This window comes from Fistularia commersonii, chromosome 1 (genome assembly GCF_037954325.1).
Source record: "Fistularia commersonii isolate RoL2024-O1a breed Wild chromosome 1, RoL_Fcom_v1.0, whole genome shotgun sequence".
In the NCBI taxonomy this organism is placed as follows: domain Eukaryota; kingdom Metazoa; phylum Chordata; class Actinopteri; order Syngnathiformes; family Fistulariidae; genus Fistularia; species Fistularia commersonii.
The window spans coordinates 17,038,785-17,056,660 of NC_141284.1; the positions used below are offsets into that span (position 1 = coordinate 17,038,785).

The following is a 17,876-nucleotide window of genomic DNA, read 5'->3' on the forward strand; positions in this document are numbered from 1 at the left end:
TGTCCACACTCCGGCGGCATCGCGAGGCTCTGGTGCCCATTTTTGAAACTTATTTAGAAGCTAAAATATAATCTGTTGAACTGAATTTTACTGAAGCTTTTGACAAAATGTTGACGTAGTGAGAGAGGATACGAGGGTAGTTGGTGTGAGAGAGGGGGATACAGAGAAAAGGGTGAGATGGAGACGGTTGAATCGCTGTGGCGACCCTTAAATAGAAAAGCCGAAAGGGGAAGAAGAAGAGACTTAAAACATCATCATTATCGCGTTATTTATCGAGCATCTTTAAAAGAAGGACCAAGGCCAGATGGCTGTACAGATGGCTGGAGCAAACAAATGACATAAAACAAACACTATCAGAACATAAAATCAATACAAAAAAAAAAAAAAAAAGCAAAACAATGAAAAAAGGGTCCCGTTTCCTCTATGAAGAGAGTAACAATGTTTTAGCCACCAAATAATTAAGAGTGATAATTTGCTGTTTCTCTGAAAATGTAGCATCAGTTAATACATTTCTGAATTCAAAGTGCACATTCTTAATTTGGGACTTGAAACCCTGCCCTGAGATTAAAAGTCTCATGCTCTACGGACTGAGCTAACTGGGCCCTTTCTTCCTGGCTTTTGCATCCAACAAACTGCCCCACCACATCAAAAAAAATAGTGACCAACATAATACACCCAGATACACCACAGCCCTGAGATTGTAAGTCTCATGCTCGAGAACCTGAGCAAACTGGGCTCATTAATAGTGCAAAAAGGCTTTTTTTTTTAAAAATGTGTCTAACAAACTGACTCACCACACAAAAAAGGTAAGTAAATGACATAGTGTACCCAAATGCACCACGGCCCTGAGATTAAAAGTCTCATGCTCTACCAACTGAGCTAACTGGGCCCTTTCTCCCTGAAAAAAGGCTTTTTTGGAAAAATTTTGTCCAACAAACTGCCCCACCACATCAAAAAGGATAGTGACCAACGTAATACACCCAAATACACCACAGCCCTGAGATTACAAGTCTAGGGCTCGAGAAGCTGAGCAAACTGGACTCATTAATAGTGCAAAAAGCCTTTTTTTTTTTAATAAAATGTGTCTAACAAACTGACTCACCACACAAAAAAGGTAAGTGAATGACATAGTGTACCCAAAGGCACCACAGCCCTGAGATTAAAAGTTTCATGCTCTACCAGATGAGCTAACTGTCACTAGAAAAAAAGCTTTTTTTATGTCAAAAAATTTTGTCCAACAAAATCTCTCACCACACAGATAACAGATTAGGTGTTGTAAAGTGCACCCAAATATCCAAGGGAAGGGATATAAAAGTGCCCCTGGAACATGGAAATTTGTTTCCTCTGAACTCCTTTATTTGGTGTTGAGAACTTGTTTTTTTTGTCCCCTCTAAGTTTCAAATACCAAAAGAAGAGAAAATTTCAGACACTTTACACAGAATTGCATTTGCAACACAAACATTTGGTTATCATCCTAGTGGCCATTTGAGAAAGCCTCCAACATGTTTACTTTCCACCCAGTGTGGGACTTGAACCCACGGCCCTGAGATTAAAAGTCTCATGCTCTACCAACTGAGCTAACTGGGCCCTTTCTTCCAGAAAAAAGGCTTTTTTTAAAAAAAAAATTCCAACAAACTGCCCCACCACATCAAAAAAGATAGTGACCAACGTAATACACCTAAATACACCACAGTCCTGAGATTACAAGTCTCATGCTCGAGAAGCTGAGCAAACTGGGCTCATTAATAGTGCAAAAAGCCTTTTTTTTTTGAATGAAATGTGCCTAACAAACAGACTCACCACACAAAAAAGGTAAGTGAATGACATAGTGTACCCAAATGCACCACAGCCCTGAGATTAAAAGTTTCATGCTCTACCAGATGAGCTGACGATCGCTAGAAAAAAAGCTTTTTTTATGTCAAAAAATTTTGTCCAACAAAATCTCCCACCACACAGACAACAGATTAGGTGTTGTAAAGTGCACCCAAATATCAAAGGGAAGGGATATAAAAGTGCCTCTGGAACATGGAAATTTGTTTCCTCTAAACTCCTTAATTTGGTGTTCAGCACTTGTTTTTTTTGGCCCTTGTTGGTTTAACAGGACCGAAAGAAAAGAAAATGCCAGGCGCTTTACACAGAATTGCATTTGCAACACAAACAGGTGGTCATCATCCTAGTGGTCATTTGAGAAAACGTCTAACATGTTTACTTTCCACCCAGTGTGGGACTTGAACCCACGGCCCTGAGATTAAAAGTCTCATGCTCTACCAACTGAGCTAACTGGGCCCTTTCTTCCAGAAAAAAGGCCTTTTTTCAAAAAATTTTTCCAACAAACTGCCCCACCACATCAAAAGGATAGTGACCGACGTAATACACCCAAATACACCACAGCCCTGAGATTACAAGTCTCATGCTCCAGAAGCTGAGCAAACTGGGCTCATTAATAGTGCAAAAAGCTTTTTTTTTTTAATAAAATGTGTCTAAGAAACTGACTCACCACACAAAAAAGGTAAGTGAATGACATAGTGTACCCAAATGCACCACAGCCCTGAGATTAAAAGTTTCATGCTCTACCAGATGAGCTAACTGTCGCTAGAAAGGAAGCTTTTTTATGTCAAAAAATTTTGTCCAACAAAATCTCCAACCACACAGACAACAGATTAGTTGTTGTAAAGTGCACCCAAATATCCAGGGGAAGGGATATAAAAGTGCCTCTGGAACATGGAAATTTGTTTACTCCAAACTCATTAATTTGGTGTTGAGCACTTTTTTTTTGGTCCTTGTTGGTTTAACAGGACCGAAAGAAAAGAAAATGCCAGACGCTTTACACAGAATTGCATTTGCAACAAAAGCATGTGGTTACCATCCTAGTGGTCATTTGAGAAAGCGTCTAACATGTTTACTTTCCACCCAGTGTGGGACTTGAACCCACGGCCCTGAGGTTAAAAGTCTCATGCTCTACCAACTGAGCTAACTGGGCCCTTTCTTCCAGAAAAAAGGCCTTTTTTCAAAAAATTTTTCCAACAAACTGCCCCACCACATCAAAAAGGAAAGTGACCAACGTAATACACCCAAATACACCACAGCCGTGAGATTACAAGTCTAGGGCTCGAGAAGCTGAGCAAACTGGGCTCATTAATAGTGCAAAAAGCTTTTTTTTTTTAATAAAATGTGTCTAACAAACTGACTCACCACACAAAAAAGGTAAGTGAATGACATAGTGTACCCAAAGGCACCACAGCCCTGAGATTAAAAGTTTCATGCTCTACCAGATGAGCTAACTGTCACTAGAAAAAAAGCTTTTTTTATGTCAAAAAATTTTGTCTAACAAATTCTCTCACCACACAGATAACAGATTAGGTGTTGTAAAGTGCACCCAAATATCCAAGGGAAGGGATATAAAAGTGCCCCTGGAACATGGAAATTTGTTTCCTCTGAACTCCTTTATTTGGTGTGGAGAACTTGTTTTTTTTGTCCCCTCTAAGTTTCACAGTTTCAAAATGCCAGACGCTTTCCACAGAATTACATTTGCAACACAAACAGGTGGTCATCTTCCTAGTGGTCATTTGAGAAAGCCTCTAACATGTTTACTTTCCACCCAGTGTGGGACTTGAACCCACGGCCCTGAGATTAAAAGTCTCATGCTCTACCAACTGAGCTAACTGGGCCCTTTCTTCCAGAAAAAAGGCTTTTTTAAAAAATTTTTTTCCAACAAACTGCCCCACCACATCAAAAAAGATAGTGACCAACGTAATACACCTAAATACACCACAGTCCTGAGATTACAAGTCTCATGCTCGAGAAGCTGAGCAAACTGGGCTCATTAATAGTGCAAAAAGCCTTTTTTTTTTGAATGAAATGTGCCTAACAAACAGACTCACCACACAAAAAAGGTAAGTGAATGACATAGTGTACCCAAATGCACCACAGCCCTGAGATTAAAAGTTTCATGCTCTACCAGATGAGCTGACGATCGCTAGAAAAAAAGCTTTTTTTATGTCAAAAATTTTTGTCCAACAAAATCTCCCACCACACAGACAACAGATTAGGTGTTGTAAAGTGCACCCAAATATCAAAGGGAAGGGATATAAAAGTGCCCCTGGAACATGGAAATTTGTTTCCTCTAAACTCCTTAATTTGGTGTTCAGCACTTGTTTTTTTTGGCCCTTGTTGGTTTAACAGGACCGAAAGAAAAGAAAATGCCAGGCGCTTTACACAGAATTGCATTCGCAACAAAAACATGTGATTACCATCCTAATGGTCATTTGAGAAAGCCTCTAACATGTTTACTTTTCACCCAGTGTGGGACTTGAACCCACGGCCCTGAGATTAAAAGTCTCATGCTCTACCAACTGAGCTAACTGGGCCCTTTCTTCCAGAAAAAAGGCCTTTTTTCAAAAAATTTTTCCAACAAACTGCCCCACCACATCAAAAGGATAGTGACCGACGTAATACACCCAAATACACCACAGCCCTGAGATTACAAGTCTCATGCTCCAGAAGCTGAGCAAACTGGGCTCATTAATAGTGCAAAAAGCTTTTTTTTTTTAATAAAATGTGTCTAAGAAACTGACTCACCACACAAAAAAGGTAAGTGAATGACATAGTGTACCCAAATGCACCACAGCCCTGAGATTAAAAGTTTCATGCTCTACCAGATGAGCTAACTGTCGCTAGAAAGGAAGCTTTTTTATGTCAAAAAATTTTGTCCAACAAAATCTCCAACCACACAGACAACAGATTAGGTGTTGTAAAGTGCACCCAAATATCCAGGGGAAGGGATATAAAAGTGCCTCTGGAACATGGAAATTTGTTTACTCCAAACTCATTAATTTGGTGTTGAGCACTTTTTTTTTGGTCCTTGTTGGTTTAACAGGACCGAAAGAAAAGAAAATGCCAGACGCTTTACACAGAATTGCATTTGCAACAAAAGCATGTGGTTACCATCCTAGTGGTCATTTGAGAAAGCGTCTAACATGTTTACTTTCCACCCAGTGTGGGACTTGAACCCACGGCCCTGAGATTAAAAGTCTCATGCTCTACCAACTGAGCTAACTGGGCCCTTTCTTCCAGAAAAAAGGCCTTTTTTCAAAAAATTTTTCCAACAAACTGCCCCACCACATCAAAAAGGAAAGTGACCAACGTAATACACCCAAATACACCACAGCCGTGAGATTACAAGTCTAGGGCTCGAGAAGCTGAGCAAACTGGGCTCATTAATAGTGCAAAAAGCTTTTTTTTTTTAATAAAATGTGTCTAACAAACTGACTCACCACACAAAAAAGGTAAGTGAATGACATAGTGTACCCAAATGCACCACAGCCCTGAGATTAAAAGTTTCATGCTCTACCAGATGAGCTAACTGTCACTAGAAAAAAAGCTTTTTTTATGTCAAAAAATTTTGTCTAACAAATTCTCTCACCACACAGATAACAGATTAGGTGTTGTAAAGTGCACCCAAATATCAAAGGGAAGGGATATAAAAGTGCCCCTGGAACATGGAAATTTGTTTCCTCTGAACTCCTTTATTTGGTGTGGAGAACTTGTTTTTTTTGTCCCCTCTAAGTTTCACAGTTTCAAAATGCCAGACGCTTTCCACAGAATTACATTTGCAACACAAACAGGTGGTCATCATCCTAGTGGTCATTTGAGAAAGCCTCCAACATGTTTACTTTCCACCCAGTGTGGGACTTGAACCCACGGCCCTGAGATTAAAAGTCTCATGCTCTACCAACTGAGCTAACTGGGCCCTTTCTTCCAGAAAAAAGGCTTTTTTTAAAAATTTTTTTCCAACAAACTGCCCCACCACATCAAAAAAGATAGTGACCAACGTAATACACCCAAATACACCACAGCCCTGAGATTACAAGTCTCATGCTCGAGAAGCTGAGCAAACTGGGCTCATTAATAGTGCAAAAAGCCTTTTTTTTTTTGAATGAAATGTGCCTAACAAACAGACTCACCACACAAAAAAGGTAAGTGAATGACATAGTGTACCCAAATGCACCACAGCCCTGAGATTAAAAGTTTCATGCTCTACCAGATGAGCTGACGATCGCTAGAAAAAAAGCTTTTTTTATGTCAAAAATTTTTGTCCAACAAAATCTCCCACCACACAGACAACAGATTAGGTGTTGTAAAGTGCACCCAAATATCAAAGGGAAGGGATATAAAAGTGCCCCTGGAACATGGAAATTTGTTTCCTCTAAACTCCTTAATTTGGTGTTCAGCACTTGTTTTTTTTGGCCCTTGTTGGTTTAACAGGACCGAAAGAAAAGAAAATGCCAGGCGCTTTACACAGAATTGCATTTGCAACAAAAACATGTGATTACCATCCTAATGGTCATTTGAGAAAGCCTCTAACATGTTTACTTTCCACCCAGTGTGGGACTTGAACCCACGGCCCTGAGATTAAAAGTCTCATGCTCTACCAACTGAGCTAACTGGGCCCTTTCTTCCAGAAAAAAGGCCTTTTTTCAAAAAATTTTTCCAACAAACTGCCCCACCACATCAAAAGGATAGTGACCGACGTAATACACCCAAATACAGCACAGCCGTGAGATTACAAGTCTCATGCTCCAGAAGCTGAGCAAACTGGGCTCATTAATAGTGCAAAAAGCTTTTTTTTTTTAATAAAATGTGTCTAACAAACTGACTCACCACACAAAAAAGGTAAGTGAATGACATAGTGTACCCAAAGGCACCACAGCCCTGAGATTAAAAGTTTCATGCTCTACCAGATGAGCTAACTGTCACTAGAAAAAAAGCTTTTTTATGTCAAAAAAATTTTGTCCAACAAAATCTCCCACCACACAGACAACAGATTAGGTGTTGTAAAGTGCACCCAAATATCAAAGGGAAGGGATATAAAAGTGCCTCTGGAACATGGAAATTTGTTTCCTCTAAACTCCTTAATTTGGTGTTCAGCACTTGTTTTTTTTGGCCCTTGTTGGTTTAACAGGACCGAAAGAAAAGAAAATGCCAGGCGCTTTACACAGAATTGCATTTGCAACAAAAACATGTGATTACCATCCTAATGGTCATTTGAGAAAGCCTCTAACATGTTTACTTTCCACCCAGTGTGGGACTTGAACCCACGGCCCTGAGATTAAAAGTCTCATGCTCTACCAACTGAGCTAACTGGGCCCTTTCTTCCAGAAAAAAGGCCTTTTTTCAAAAAATTTTTCCAACAAACTGCCCCACCACATCAAAAAGGAAAGTGACCAACGTAATACACCCAAATACACCACAGCCGTGAGATTACAAGTCTAGGGCTCGAGAAGCTGAGCAAACTGGGCTCATTAATAGTGCAAAAAGCTTTTTTTTTTTAATAAAATGTGTCTAACAAACTGACTCACCACACAAAAAAGGTAAGTGAATGACATAGTGTACCCAAATGCACCACAGCCCTGAGATTAAAAGTTTCATGCTCTACCAGATGAGCTAACTGTCGCTAGAAAGGAAGCTTTTTTATGTCAAAAAATTTTGTCCAACAAAATCTCCCACCACACAGACAACAGATTAGTTGTTGTAAAGTGCACCCAAATATCAAAGGGAAGGGATATAAAAGTGCCTCTGGAACATGGAAATTTGTTTCCTCTAAACTCCTTAATTTGGTGTTCAGCACTTGTTTTTTTTGGCCCTTGTTTGTTTAACAGGACCGAAAGAAAAGAAAATGCCAGGCGCTTTACACAGAATTGCATTCGCAACAAAAACATGTGATTACCATCCTAATGGTCATTTGAGAAAGCCTCTAACATGTTTACTTTCCACCCAGTGTGGGACTTGAACCCACGGCCCTGAGATTAAAAGTCTCATGCTCTACCAACTGAGCTAACTGGGCCCTTTCTTCCAGAAAAAAGGCCTTTTTTCAAAAAATTTTTCCAACAAACTGCCCCACCACATCAAAAGGATAGTGACCGACGTAATACACCCAAATACAGCACAGCCGTGAGATTACAAGTCTCATGCTCCAGAAGCTGAGCAAACTGGGCTCATTAATAGTGCAAAAAGCTTTTTTTTTTTAATAAAATGTGTCTAACAAACTGACTCACCACACAAAAAAGGTAAGTGAATGACATAGTGTACCCAAAGGCACCACAGCCCTGAGATTAAAAGTTTCATGCTCTACCAGATGAGCTAACTGTCACTAGAAAAAAAGCTTTTTTATGTCAAAAAAATTTTGTCCAACAAAATCTCCCACCACACAGACAACAGATTAGGTGTTGTAAAGTGCACCCAAATATCAAAGGGAAGGGATATAAAAGTGCCTCTGGAACATGGAAATTTGTTTCCTCTAAACTCCTTAATTTGGTGTTCAGCACTTGTTTTTTTTGGCCCTTGTTGGTTTAACAGGACCGAAAGAAAAGAAAATGCCAGGCGCTTTACACAGAATTGCATTTGCAACAAAAACATGTGATTACCATCCTAATGGTCATTTGAGAAAGCCTCTAACATGTTTACTTTCCACCCAGTGTGGGACTTGAACCCACGGCCCTGAGATTAAAAGTCTCATGCTCTACCAACTGAGCTAACTGGGCCCTTTCTTCCAGAAAAAAGGCCTTTTTTCAAAAAATTTTTCCAACAAACTGCCCCACCACATCAAAAAGGAAAGTGACCAACGTAATACACCCAAATACACCACAGCCGTGAGATTACAAGTCTAGGGCTCGAGAAGCTGAGCAAACTGGGCTCATTAATAGTGCAAAAAGCTTTTTTTTTTTAATAAAATGTGTCTAACAAACTGACTCACCACACAAAAAAGGTAAGTGAATGACATAGTGTACCCAAAGGCACCACAGCCCTGAGATTAAAAGTTTCATGCTCTACCAGATGAGCTAACTGTCACTAGAAAAAAAGCTTTTTTATGTCAAAAAAATTTTGTCCAACAAAATCTCCCACCACACAGACAACAGATTAGGTGTTGTAAAGTGCACCCAAATATCAAAGGGAAGGGATATAAAAGTGCCTCTGGAACATGGAAATTTGTTTCCTCTAAACTCCTTAATTTGGTGTTCAGCACTTGTTTTTTTTGGCCCTTGTTGGTTTAACAGGACCGAAAGAAAAGAAAATGCCAGGCGCTTTACACAGAATTGCATTTGCAACAAAAACATGTGATTACCATCCTAATGGTCATTTGAGAAAGCCTCTAACATGTTTACTTTCCACCCAGTGTGGGACTTGAACCCACGGCCCTGAGATTAAAAGTCTCATGCTCTACCAACTGAGCTAACTGGGCCCTTTCTTCCAGAAAAAAGGCCTTTTTTCAAAAAATTTTTCCAACAAACTGCCCCACCACATCAAAAAGGAAAGTGACCAACGTAATACACCCAAATACACCACAGCCGTGAGATTACAAGTCTAGGGCTCGAGAAGCTGAGCAAACTGGGCTCATTAATAGTGCAAAAAGCCTTTTTTTTTTTGAATGAAATGTGCCTAACAAACAGACTCACCACACAAAAAAGGTAAGTGAATGACATAGTGTACCCAAATGCACCACAGCCCTGAGATTAAAAGTTTCATGCTCTACCAGATGAGCTGACGATCGCTAGAAAAAAAGCTTTTTTTATGTCAAAAATTTTTGTCCAACAAAATCTCCCACCACACAGACAACAGATTAGGTGTTGTAAAGTGCACCCAAATATCAAAGGGAAGGGATATAAAAGTGCCCCTGGAACATGGAAATTTGTTTCCTCTAAACTCCTTAATTTGGTGTTCAGCACTTGTTTTTTTTGGCCCTTGTTGGTTTAACAGGACCGAAAGAAAAGAAAATGCCAGGCGCTTTACACAGAATTGCATTTGCAACAAAAACATGTGATTACCATCCTAATGGTCATTTGAGAAAGCCTCTAACATGTTTACTTTCCACCCAGTGTGGGACTTGAACCCACGGCCCTGAGATTAAAAGTCTCATGCTCTACCAACTGAGCTAACTGGGCCCTTTCTTCCAGAAAAAAGGCCTTTTTTCAAAAAATTTTTCCAACAAACTGCCCCACCACATCAAAAGGATAGTGACCGACGTAATACACCCAAATACAGCACAGCCGTGAGATTACAAGTCTCATGCTCCAGAAGCTGAGCAAACTGGGCTCATTAATAGTGCAAAAAGCTTTTTTTTTTTAATAAAATGTGTCTAACAAACTGACTCACCACACAAAAAAGGTAAGTGAATGACATAGTGTACCCAAAGGCACCACAGCCCTGAGATTAAAAGTTTCATGCTCTACCAGATGAGCTAACTGTCACTAGAAAAAAAGCTTTTTTATGTCAAAAAAATTTTGTCCAACAAAATCTCCCACCACACAGACAACAGATTAGGTGTTGTAAAGTGCACCCAAATATCAAAGGGAAGGGATATAAAAGTGCCTCTGGAACATGGAAATTTGTTTCCTCTAAACTCCTTAATTTGGTGTTCAGCACTTGTTTTTTTTGGCCCTTGTTGGTTTAACAGGACCGAAAGAAAAGAAAATGCCAGGCGCTTTACACAGAATTGCATTTGCAACAAAAACATGTGATTACCATCCTAATGGTCATTTGAGAAAGCCTCTAACATGTTTACTTTCCACCCAGTGTGGGACTTGAACCCACGGCCCTGAGATTAAAAGTCTCATGCTCTACCAACTGAGCTAACTGGGCCCTTTCTTCCAGAAAAAAGGCCTTTTTTCAAAAAATTTTTCCAACAAACTGCCCCACCACATCAAAAAGGAAAGTGACCAACGTAATACACCCAAATACACCACAGCCGTGAGATTACAAGTCTAGGGCTCGAGAAGCTGAGCAAACTGGGCTCATTAATAGTGCAAAAAGCTTTTTTTTTTTTAATAAAATGTGTCTAACAAACTGACTCACCACACAAAAAAGGTAAGTGAATGACATAGTGTACCCAAATGCACCACAGCCCTGAGATTAAAAGTTTCATGCTCTACCAGATGAGCTAACTGTCGCTAGAAAGGAAGCTTTTTTATGTCAAAAAATTTTGTCCAACAAAATCTCCCACCACACAGACAACAGATTAGTTGTTGTAAAGTGCACCCAAATATCAAAGGGAAGGGATATAAAAGTGCCTCTGGAACATGGAAATTTGTTTCCTCTAAACTCCTTAATTTGGTGTTCAGCACTTGTTTTTTTTGGCCCTTGTTGGTTTAACAGGACCGAAAGAAAAGAAAATGCCAGGCGCTTTACACAGAATTGCATTTGCAAATAAAACATGTGATTACCATCCTAATGGTCATTTGAGAAAGCCTCTAACATGTTTACTTTCCACCCAGTGTGGGACTTGAACCCACGGCCCTGAGATTAAAAGTCTCATGCTCTACCAACTGAGCTAACTGGGCCCTTTCTTCCAGAAAAAAGGCCTTTTTTCAAAAAATTTTTCCAACAAACTGCCCCACCACATCAAAAAGGAAAGTGACCAACGTAATACACCCAAATACACCACAGCCGTGAGATTACAAGTCTAGGGCTCGAGAAGCTGAGCAAACTGGGCTCATTAATAGTGCAAAAAGCTTTTTTTTTTTAATAAAATGTGTCTAACAAACTGACTCACCACACAAAAAAGGTAAGTGAATGACATAGTGTACCCAAATGCACCACAGCCCTGAGATTAAAAGTTTCATGCTCTACCAGATGAGCTAACTGTCGCTAGAAAGGAAGCTTTTTTATGTCAAAAAATTTTGTTCAACAAAATCTCCCACCACACAGACAACAGATTAGTTGTTGTAAAGTGCACCCAAATATCCAGGGGAAGGGATATAAAAGTGCCTCTGGAACATGGAAATTTGTTTACTCGAAACTCATTAATTTGGTGTTGAGCACTTTTTTTTTGGCCCTTGTTGGTTTAACAGGACCGAAAGAAAAGAAAATGCCAGACGCTTTACACAGAATTGCATTTGCAACAAAAGCATGTGGTTACCATCCTAGTGGTCATTTGAGAAAGCGTCTAACATGTTTACTTTCCACCCAGTGTGGGACTTGAACCCACGGCCCTGAGATTAAAAGCCTCATGCTCTACCAACTGAGCTAACTGGGCCCTTTCTTCCAGAAAAAAGGCCTTTTTTCAAAAAAATTTTCCAACAAACTGCCCCACCACATCAAAAGGACAGTGACCGACGTAATACACCTAAATACAGCACAGCCGTGAGATTACAAGTCTCATGCTCCAGAAGCTGAGCAAACTGGGCTCATTAATAGTGCAAAAAGCTTTTTTTTTTTAATAAAATGTGTCTAACAAACTGACTCACCACACAAAAAAGGTAAGTGAATGACATAGTGTACCCAAAGGCACCACAGCCCTGAGATTAAAAGTTTCATGCTCTACCAGATGAGCTAACTGTCACTAGAAAAAAAGCTTTTTTTATGTCAAAAAATTTTGTCTAACAAATTCTCTCACCACACAGATAACAGATTAGGTGTTGTAAAGTGCACCCAAATATCCAAGGGAAGGGATATAAAAGTGCCCCTGGAACATGGAAATTTGTTTCCTCTGAACTCCTTTATTTGGTGTGGAGAACTTGTTTTTTTTGTCCCCTCTAAGTTTCACAGTTTCAAAATGCCAGACGCTTTCCACAGAATTACATTTGCAACACAAACAGGTGGTCATCTTCCTAGTGGTCATTTGAGAAAGCCTCTAACATGTTTACTTTCCACCCAGTGTGGGACTTGAACCCACGGCCCTGAGATTAAAAGTCTCATGCTCTACCAACTGAGCTAACTGGGCCCTTTCTTCCAGAAAAAAGGCTTTTTTTAAAAAAATTTTTCCAACAAACTGCCCCACCACATCAAAAAAGATAGTGACCAACGTAATACACCCAAATACACCACAGCCGTGAGATTACAAGTCTAGGGCTCGAGAAGCTGAGCAAACTGGGCTCATTAATAGTGCAAAAAGCTTTTTTTTTTTAATAAAATGTGTCTAACAAACTGACTCACCACACAAAAAAGGTAAGTGAATGACATAGTGTACCCAAATGCACCACAGCCCTGAGATTAAAAGTTTCATGCTCTACCAGATGAGCTGACGATCGCTAGAAAAAAAGCTTTTTTTATGTCAAAAAATTTTGTCCAACAAAATCTCCCACCACACAGACAACAGATTAGTTGTTGTAAAGTGCACCCAAATATCAAAGGGAAGGGATATAAAAGTGCCTCTGGAACATGGAAATTTGTTTCCTCTAAACTCCTTAATTTGGTGTTCAGCACTTGTTTTTTTTGGCCCTTGTTGGTTTAACAGGACCGAAAGAAAAGAAAATGCCAGGCGCTTTACACAGAATTGCATTTGCAACAAAAACATGTGATTACCATCCTAATGGTCATTTGAGAAAGCCTCTAACATGTTTACTTTCCACCCAGTGTGGGACTTGAACCCACGGCCCTGAGATTAAAAGTCTCATGCTCTACCAACTGAGCTAACTGGGCCCTTTCTTCCAGAAAAAAGGCCTTTTTTCAAAAAATTTTTCCAACAAACTGCCCCACCACATCAAAAGGATAGTGACCGACGTAATACACCCAAATACAGCACAGCCGTGAGATTACAAGTCTCATGCTCCAGAAGCTGAGCAAACTGGGCTCATTAATAGTGCAAAAAGCTTTTTTTTTTTAATAAAATGTGTCTAACAAACTGACTCACCACACAAAAAAGGTAAGTGAATGACATAGTGTACCCAAAGGCACCACAGCCCTGAGATTAAAAGTTTCATGCTCTACCAGATGAGCTAACTGTCACTAGAAAAAAAGCTTTTTTATGTCAAAAAAATTTTGTCCAACAAAATCTCCCACCACACAGATAACAGATTAGGTGTTGTAAAGTGCACCCAAATATCAAAGGGAAGGGATATAAAAGTGCCTCTGGAACATGGAAATTTGTTTCCTCTAAACTCCTTAATTTGGTGTTCAGCACTTGTTTTTTTTGGCCCTTGTTGGTTTAACAGGACCGAAAGAAAAGAAAATGCCAGGCGCTTTACACAGAATTGCATTTGCAACAAAAACATGTGATTACCATCCTAGTGGTCATTTGAGAAAGCGTCTAACATGTTTACTTTCCACCCAGTGTGGGACTTGAACCCACGGCCCTGAGATTAAAAGCCTCATGCTCTACCAACTGAGCTAACTGGGCCCTTTCTTCCAGAAAAAAGGCCTTTTTTCAAAAAAATTTTCCAACCACACCACATCAAAAAGGAAAGTGACCAACGTAATACACCCAAATACACCACAGCCGTGAGATTACAAGTCTAGGGCTCGAGAAGCTGAGCAAACTGGGCTCATTAATAGTGCAAAAAGCTTTTTTTTTTTAATAAAATGTGTCTAACAAACTGACTCACCACACAAAAAAGGTAAGTGAATGACATAGTGTACCCAAAGGCACCACAGCCCTGAGATTAAAAGTTTCATGCTCTACCAGATGAGCTAACTGTCACTAGAAAAAAAGCTTTCTTTATGTCAAAAAATTTTGTCTAACAAATTCTCTCACCACACAGATAACAGATTAGGTGTTGTAAAGTGCACCCAAATATCCAAGGGAAGGGATATAAAAGTGCCCCTGGAACATGGAAATTTGTTTCCTCTGAACTCCTTTATTTGGTGTGGAGAACTTGTTTTTTTTGTCCCCTCTAAGTTTCACAGTTTCAAAATGCCAGACGCTTTCCACAGAATTACATTTGCAACACAAACAGGTGGTCATCATCCTAGTGGTCATTTGAGAAAGCCTCTAACATGTTTATTTTCCACCCAGTGTGGGACTTGAACCCAAGGCCCTGAGATTAAAAGTCTCATGCTCTACCAACTGAGCTAACTGGGCCCTTTCTTCCAGAAAAAAGGCTTTTTTTAAAAAATTTTTTCCAACAAACTGCCCCACCACATCAAAAAAGATAGTGACCAACGTAATACACCCAAATACACCACAGCCCTGAGATTACAAGTCTCATGCTCGAGAAGCTGAGCAAACTGGGCTCATTAATAGTGCAAAAAGCCTTTTTTTTTTTGAATGAAATGTGCCTAACAAACAGACTCACCACACAAAAAAGGTAAGTGAATGACATAGTGTACCCAAATGCACCACAGCCCTGAGATTAAAAGTTTCATGCTCTACCAGATGAGCTGACGATCGCTAGAAAAAAAGCTTTTTTTATGTCAAAAAATTTTGTCCAACAAAATCTCCCACCACACAGACAACAGATTAGGTGTTGTAAAGTGCACCCAAATATCAAAGGGAAGGGATATAAAAGTGCCTCTGGAACATGGAAATTTGTTTCCTCTAAACTCCTTAATTTGGTGTTCAGCACTTGTTTTTTTTGGCCCTTGTTGGTTTAACAGGACCGAAAGAAAAGAAAATGCCAGGCGCTTTACACAGAATTGCATTTGCAACAAAAACATGTGATTACCATCCTAATGGTCATTTGAGAAAGCCTCTAACATGTTTACTTTCCACCCAGTGTGGGACTTGAACCCACGGCCCTGAGATTAAAAGTCTCATGCTCTACCAACTGAGCTAACTGGGCCCTTTCTTCCAGAAAAAAGGCCTTTTTTCAAAAAATTTTTCCAACAAACTGCCCCACCACATCAAAAGGATAGTGACCGACGTAATACACCCAAATACAGCACAGCCGTGAGATTACAAGTCTCATGCTCCAGAAGCTGAGCAAACTGGGCTCATTAATAGTGCAAAAAGCTTTTTTTTTTTAATAAAATGTGTCTAACAAACTGACTCACCACACAAAAAAGGTAAGTGAATGACATAGTGTACCCAAAGGCACCACAGCCCTGAGATTAAAAGTTTCATGCTCTACCAGATGAGCTAACTGTCACAAGAAAAAAAGCTTTTTTATGTCAAAAAAATTTTGTCCAACAAAATCTCCCACCACACAGATAACAGATTAGGTGTTGTAAAGTGCACCCAAATATCAAAGGGAAGGGATATAAAAGTGCCTCTGGAACATGGAAATTTGTTTCCTCTAAACTCCTTAATTTGGTGTTCAGCACTTGTTTTTTTTGGCCCTTGTTGGTTTAACAGGACCGAAAGAAAAGAAAATGCCAGGCGCTTTACACAGAATTGCATTTGCAACAAAAACATGTGATTACCATCCTAGTGGTCATTTGAGAAAGCGTCTAACATGTTTACTTTCCACCCAGTGTGGGACTTGAACCCACGGCCCTGAGATTAAAAGCCTCATGCTCTACCAACTGAGCTAACTGGGCCCTTTCTTCCAGAAAAAAGGCCTTTTTTCAAAAAAATTTTCCAACCACACCACATCAAAAAGGAAAGTGACCAACGTAATACACCCAAATACACCACAGCCGTGAGATTACAAGTCTAGGGCTCGAGAAGCTGAGCAAACTGGGCTCATTAATAGTGCAAAAAGCTTTTTTTTTTTAATAAAATGTGTCTAACAAACTGACTCACCACACAAAAAAGGTAAGTGAATGACATAGTGTACCCAAAGGCACCACAGCCCTGAGATTAAAAGTTTCATGCTCTACCAGATGAGCTAACTGTCACTAGAAAAAAAGCTTTCTTTATGTCAAAAAATTTTGTCTAACAAATTCTCTCACCACACAGATAACAGATTAGGTGTTGTAAAGTGCACCCAAATATCCAAGGGAAGGGATATAAAAGTGCCCCTGGAACATGGAAATTTGTTTCCTCTGAACTCCTTTATTTGGTGTGGAGAACTTGTTTTTTTTGTCCCCTCTAAGTTTCACAGTTTCAAAATGCCAGACGCTTTCCACAGAATTACATTTGCAACACAAACAGGTGGTCATCATCCTAGTGGTCATTTGAGAAAGCCTCTAACATGTTTATTTTCCACCCAGTGTGGGACTTGAACCCAAGGCCCTGAGATTAAAAGTCTGATGCTCTACCAACTGAGCTAACTGGGCCCTTTCTTCCAGAAAAAAGGCTTTTTTTAAAAAATTTTTTCCAACAAACTGCCCCACCACATCAAAAAAGATAGTGACCAACGTAATACACCCAAATACACCACAGCCCTGAGATTACAAGTCTCATGCTCGAGAAGCTGAGCAAACTGGGCTCATTAATAGTGCAAAAAGCCTTTTTTTTTTTGAATGAAATGTGCCTAACAAACAGACTCACCACACAAAAAAGGTAAGTGAATGACATAGTGTACCCAAATGCACCACAGCCCTGAGATTAAAAGTTTCATGCTCTACCAGATGAGCTGACGATCGCTAGAAAAAAAGCTTTTTTTATGTCAAAAAATTTTGTCCAACAAAATCTCCCACCACACAGACAACAGATTAGGTGTTGTAAAGTGCACCCAAATATCAAAGGGAAGGGATATAAAAGTGCCTCTGGAACATGGAAATTTGTTTCCTCTAAACTCCTTAATTTGGTGTTCAGCACTTGTTTTTTTTGGCCCTTGTTGGTTTAACAGGACCGAAAGAAAAGAAAATGCCAGGCGCTTTACACAGAATTGCATTTGCAACAAAAACATGTGATTACCATCCTAATGGTCATTTGAGAAAGCCTCTAACATGTTTACTTTCCACCCAGTGTGGGACTTGAACCCACGGCCCTGAGATTAAAAGTCTCATGCTCTACCAACTGAGCTAACTGGGCCCTTTCTTCCAGAAAAAAGGCCTTTTTTCAAAAAATTTTTCCAACCACACCACATCAAAAAAGATAGTGACCAACGTAATACACCCAAATACACCACAGCCCTGAGATTACAAGTCTCATGCTCGAGAAGCTGAGCAAACTGGGCTCATTAATAGTGCAAAAAGCCTTTTTTTTTTTGAATGAAATGTGCCTAACAAACAGACTCACCACACAAAAAAGGTAAGTGAATGACATAGTGTACCCAAATGCACCACAGCCCTGAGATTAAAAGTTTCATGCTCTACCAGATGAGCTAACTGTCGCTAGA

The 17,876-nt window shown here is 39.7% G+C and overlaps 23 non-coding genes across 23 annotated transcripts; all 23 read right to left on the bottom strand.

The window, feature by feature from the left end:
• Positions 1–1,514: 1,514 nt before the first annotated feature.
• On the bottom strand, positions 1,515–1,587 carry trnak-uuu (transfer RNA lysine (anticodon UUU)). The gene has a single exon. It is a non-coding gene; the product is annotated as a tRNA-Lys (tRNA).
• Positions 1,588–2,213: 626 nt separating this feature from the next.
• On the bottom strand, positions 2,214–2,286 carry trnak-uuu (transfer RNA lysine (anticodon UUU)). The gene has a single exon. It is a non-coding gene; the product is annotated as a tRNA-Lys (tRNA).
• Positions 2,287–2,907: 621 nt separating this feature from the next.
• On the bottom strand, positions 2,908–2,980 carry trnak-uuu (transfer RNA lysine (anticodon UUU)). Its single transcript has one exon. It is a non-coding gene; the product is annotated as a tRNA-Lys (tRNA).
• Positions 2,981–3,595: 615 nt separating this feature from the next.
• On the bottom strand, positions 3,596–3,668 carry trnak-uuu (transfer RNA lysine (anticodon UUU)). The gene has a single exon. It is a non-coding gene; the product is annotated as a tRNA-Lys (tRNA).
• A 626-nt stretch (positions 3,669–4,294) lies between these two features.
• Positions 4,295–4,367, bottom strand: trnak-uuu (transfer RNA lysine (anticodon UUU)). The gene has a single exon. It is a non-coding gene; the product is annotated as a tRNA-Lys (tRNA).
• A 621-nt stretch (positions 4,368–4,988) lies between these two features.
• trnak-uuu (transfer RNA lysine (anticodon UUU)) lies at positions 4,989–5,061 on the bottom strand. The gene has a single exon. It is a non-coding gene; the product is annotated as a tRNA-Lys (tRNA).
• Positions 5,062–5,676: 615 nt separating this feature from the next.
• Positions 5,677–5,749, bottom strand: trnak-uuu (transfer RNA lysine (anticodon UUU)). Its single transcript has one exon. It is a non-coding gene; the product is annotated as a tRNA-Lys (tRNA).
• Positions 5,750–6,376: 627 nt separating this feature from the next.
• On the bottom strand, positions 6,377–6,449 carry trnak-uuu (transfer RNA lysine (anticodon UUU)). The gene has a single exon. It is a non-coding gene; the product is annotated as a tRNA-Lys (tRNA).
• Positions 6,450–7,073: 624 nt separating this feature from the next.
• On the bottom strand, positions 7,074–7,146 carry trnak-uuu (transfer RNA lysine (anticodon UUU)). Its single transcript has one exon. It is a non-coding gene; the product is annotated as a tRNA-Lys (tRNA).
• Positions 7,147–7,770: 624 nt separating this feature from the next.
• Positions 7,771–7,843, bottom strand: trnak-uuu (transfer RNA lysine (anticodon UUU)). The gene has a single exon. It is a non-coding gene; the product is annotated as a tRNA-Lys (tRNA).
• A 624-nt stretch (positions 7,844–8,467) lies between these two features.
• trnak-uuu (transfer RNA lysine (anticodon UUU)) lies at positions 8,468–8,540 on the bottom strand. The gene has a single exon. It is a non-coding gene; the product is annotated as a tRNA-Lys (tRNA).
• Positions 8,541–9,165: 625 nt separating this feature from the next.
• trnak-uuu (transfer RNA lysine (anticodon UUU)) lies at positions 9,166–9,238 on the bottom strand. The gene has a single exon. It is a non-coding gene; the product is annotated as a tRNA-Lys (tRNA).
• A 627-nt stretch (positions 9,239–9,865) lies between these two features.
• trnak-uuu (transfer RNA lysine (anticodon UUU)) lies at positions 9,866–9,938 on the bottom strand. The gene has a single exon. It is a non-coding gene; the product is annotated as a tRNA-Lys (tRNA).
• A 624-nt stretch (positions 9,939–10,562) lies between these two features.
• On the bottom strand, positions 10,563–10,635 carry trnak-uuu (transfer RNA lysine (anticodon UUU)). Its single transcript has one exon. It is a non-coding gene; the product is annotated as a tRNA-Lys (tRNA).
• A 625-nt stretch (positions 10,636–11,260) lies between these two features.
• On the bottom strand, positions 11,261–11,333 carry trnak-uuu (transfer RNA lysine (anticodon UUU)). The gene has a single exon. It is a non-coding gene; the product is annotated as a tRNA-Lys (tRNA).
• Positions 11,334–11,955: 622 nt separating this feature from the next.
• trnak-uuu (transfer RNA lysine (anticodon UUU)) lies at positions 11,956–12,028 on the bottom strand. The gene has a single exon. It is a non-coding gene; the product is annotated as a tRNA-Lys (tRNA).
• Positions 12,029–12,642: 614 nt separating this feature from the next.
• trnak-uuu (transfer RNA lysine (anticodon UUU)) lies at positions 12,643–12,715 on the bottom strand. The gene has a single exon. It is a non-coding gene; the product is annotated as a tRNA-Lys (tRNA).
• Positions 12,716–13,340: 625 nt separating this feature from the next.
• On the bottom strand, positions 13,341–13,413 carry trnak-uuu (transfer RNA lysine (anticodon UUU)). The gene has a single exon. It is a non-coding gene; the product is annotated as a tRNA-Lys (tRNA).
• A 624-nt stretch (positions 13,414–14,037) lies between these two features.
• Positions 14,038–14,110, bottom strand: trnak-uuu (transfer RNA lysine (anticodon UUU)). The gene has a single exon. It is a non-coding gene; the product is annotated as a tRNA-Lys (tRNA).
• A 608-nt stretch (positions 14,111–14,718) lies between these two features.
• On the bottom strand, positions 14,719–14,791 carry trnak-uuu (transfer RNA lysine (anticodon UUU)). Its single transcript has one exon. It is a non-coding gene; the product is annotated as a tRNA-Lys (tRNA).
• Positions 14,792–15,418: 627 nt separating this feature from the next.
• On the bottom strand, positions 15,419–15,491 carry trnak-uuu (transfer RNA lysine (anticodon UUU)). Its single transcript has one exon. It is a non-coding gene; the product is annotated as a tRNA-Lys (tRNA).
• Positions 15,492–16,115: 624 nt separating this feature from the next.
• trnak-uuu (transfer RNA lysine (anticodon UUU)) lies at positions 16,116–16,188 on the bottom strand. The gene has a single exon. It is a non-coding gene; the product is annotated as a tRNA-Lys (tRNA).
• Positions 16,189–17,496: 1,308 nt separating this feature from the next.
• trnak-uuu (transfer RNA lysine (anticodon UUU)) lies at positions 17,497–17,569 on the bottom strand. The gene has a single exon. It is a non-coding gene; the product is annotated as a tRNA-Lys (tRNA).
• Between the last annotated feature and the right edge of the window lie 307 nt (positions 17,570–17,876).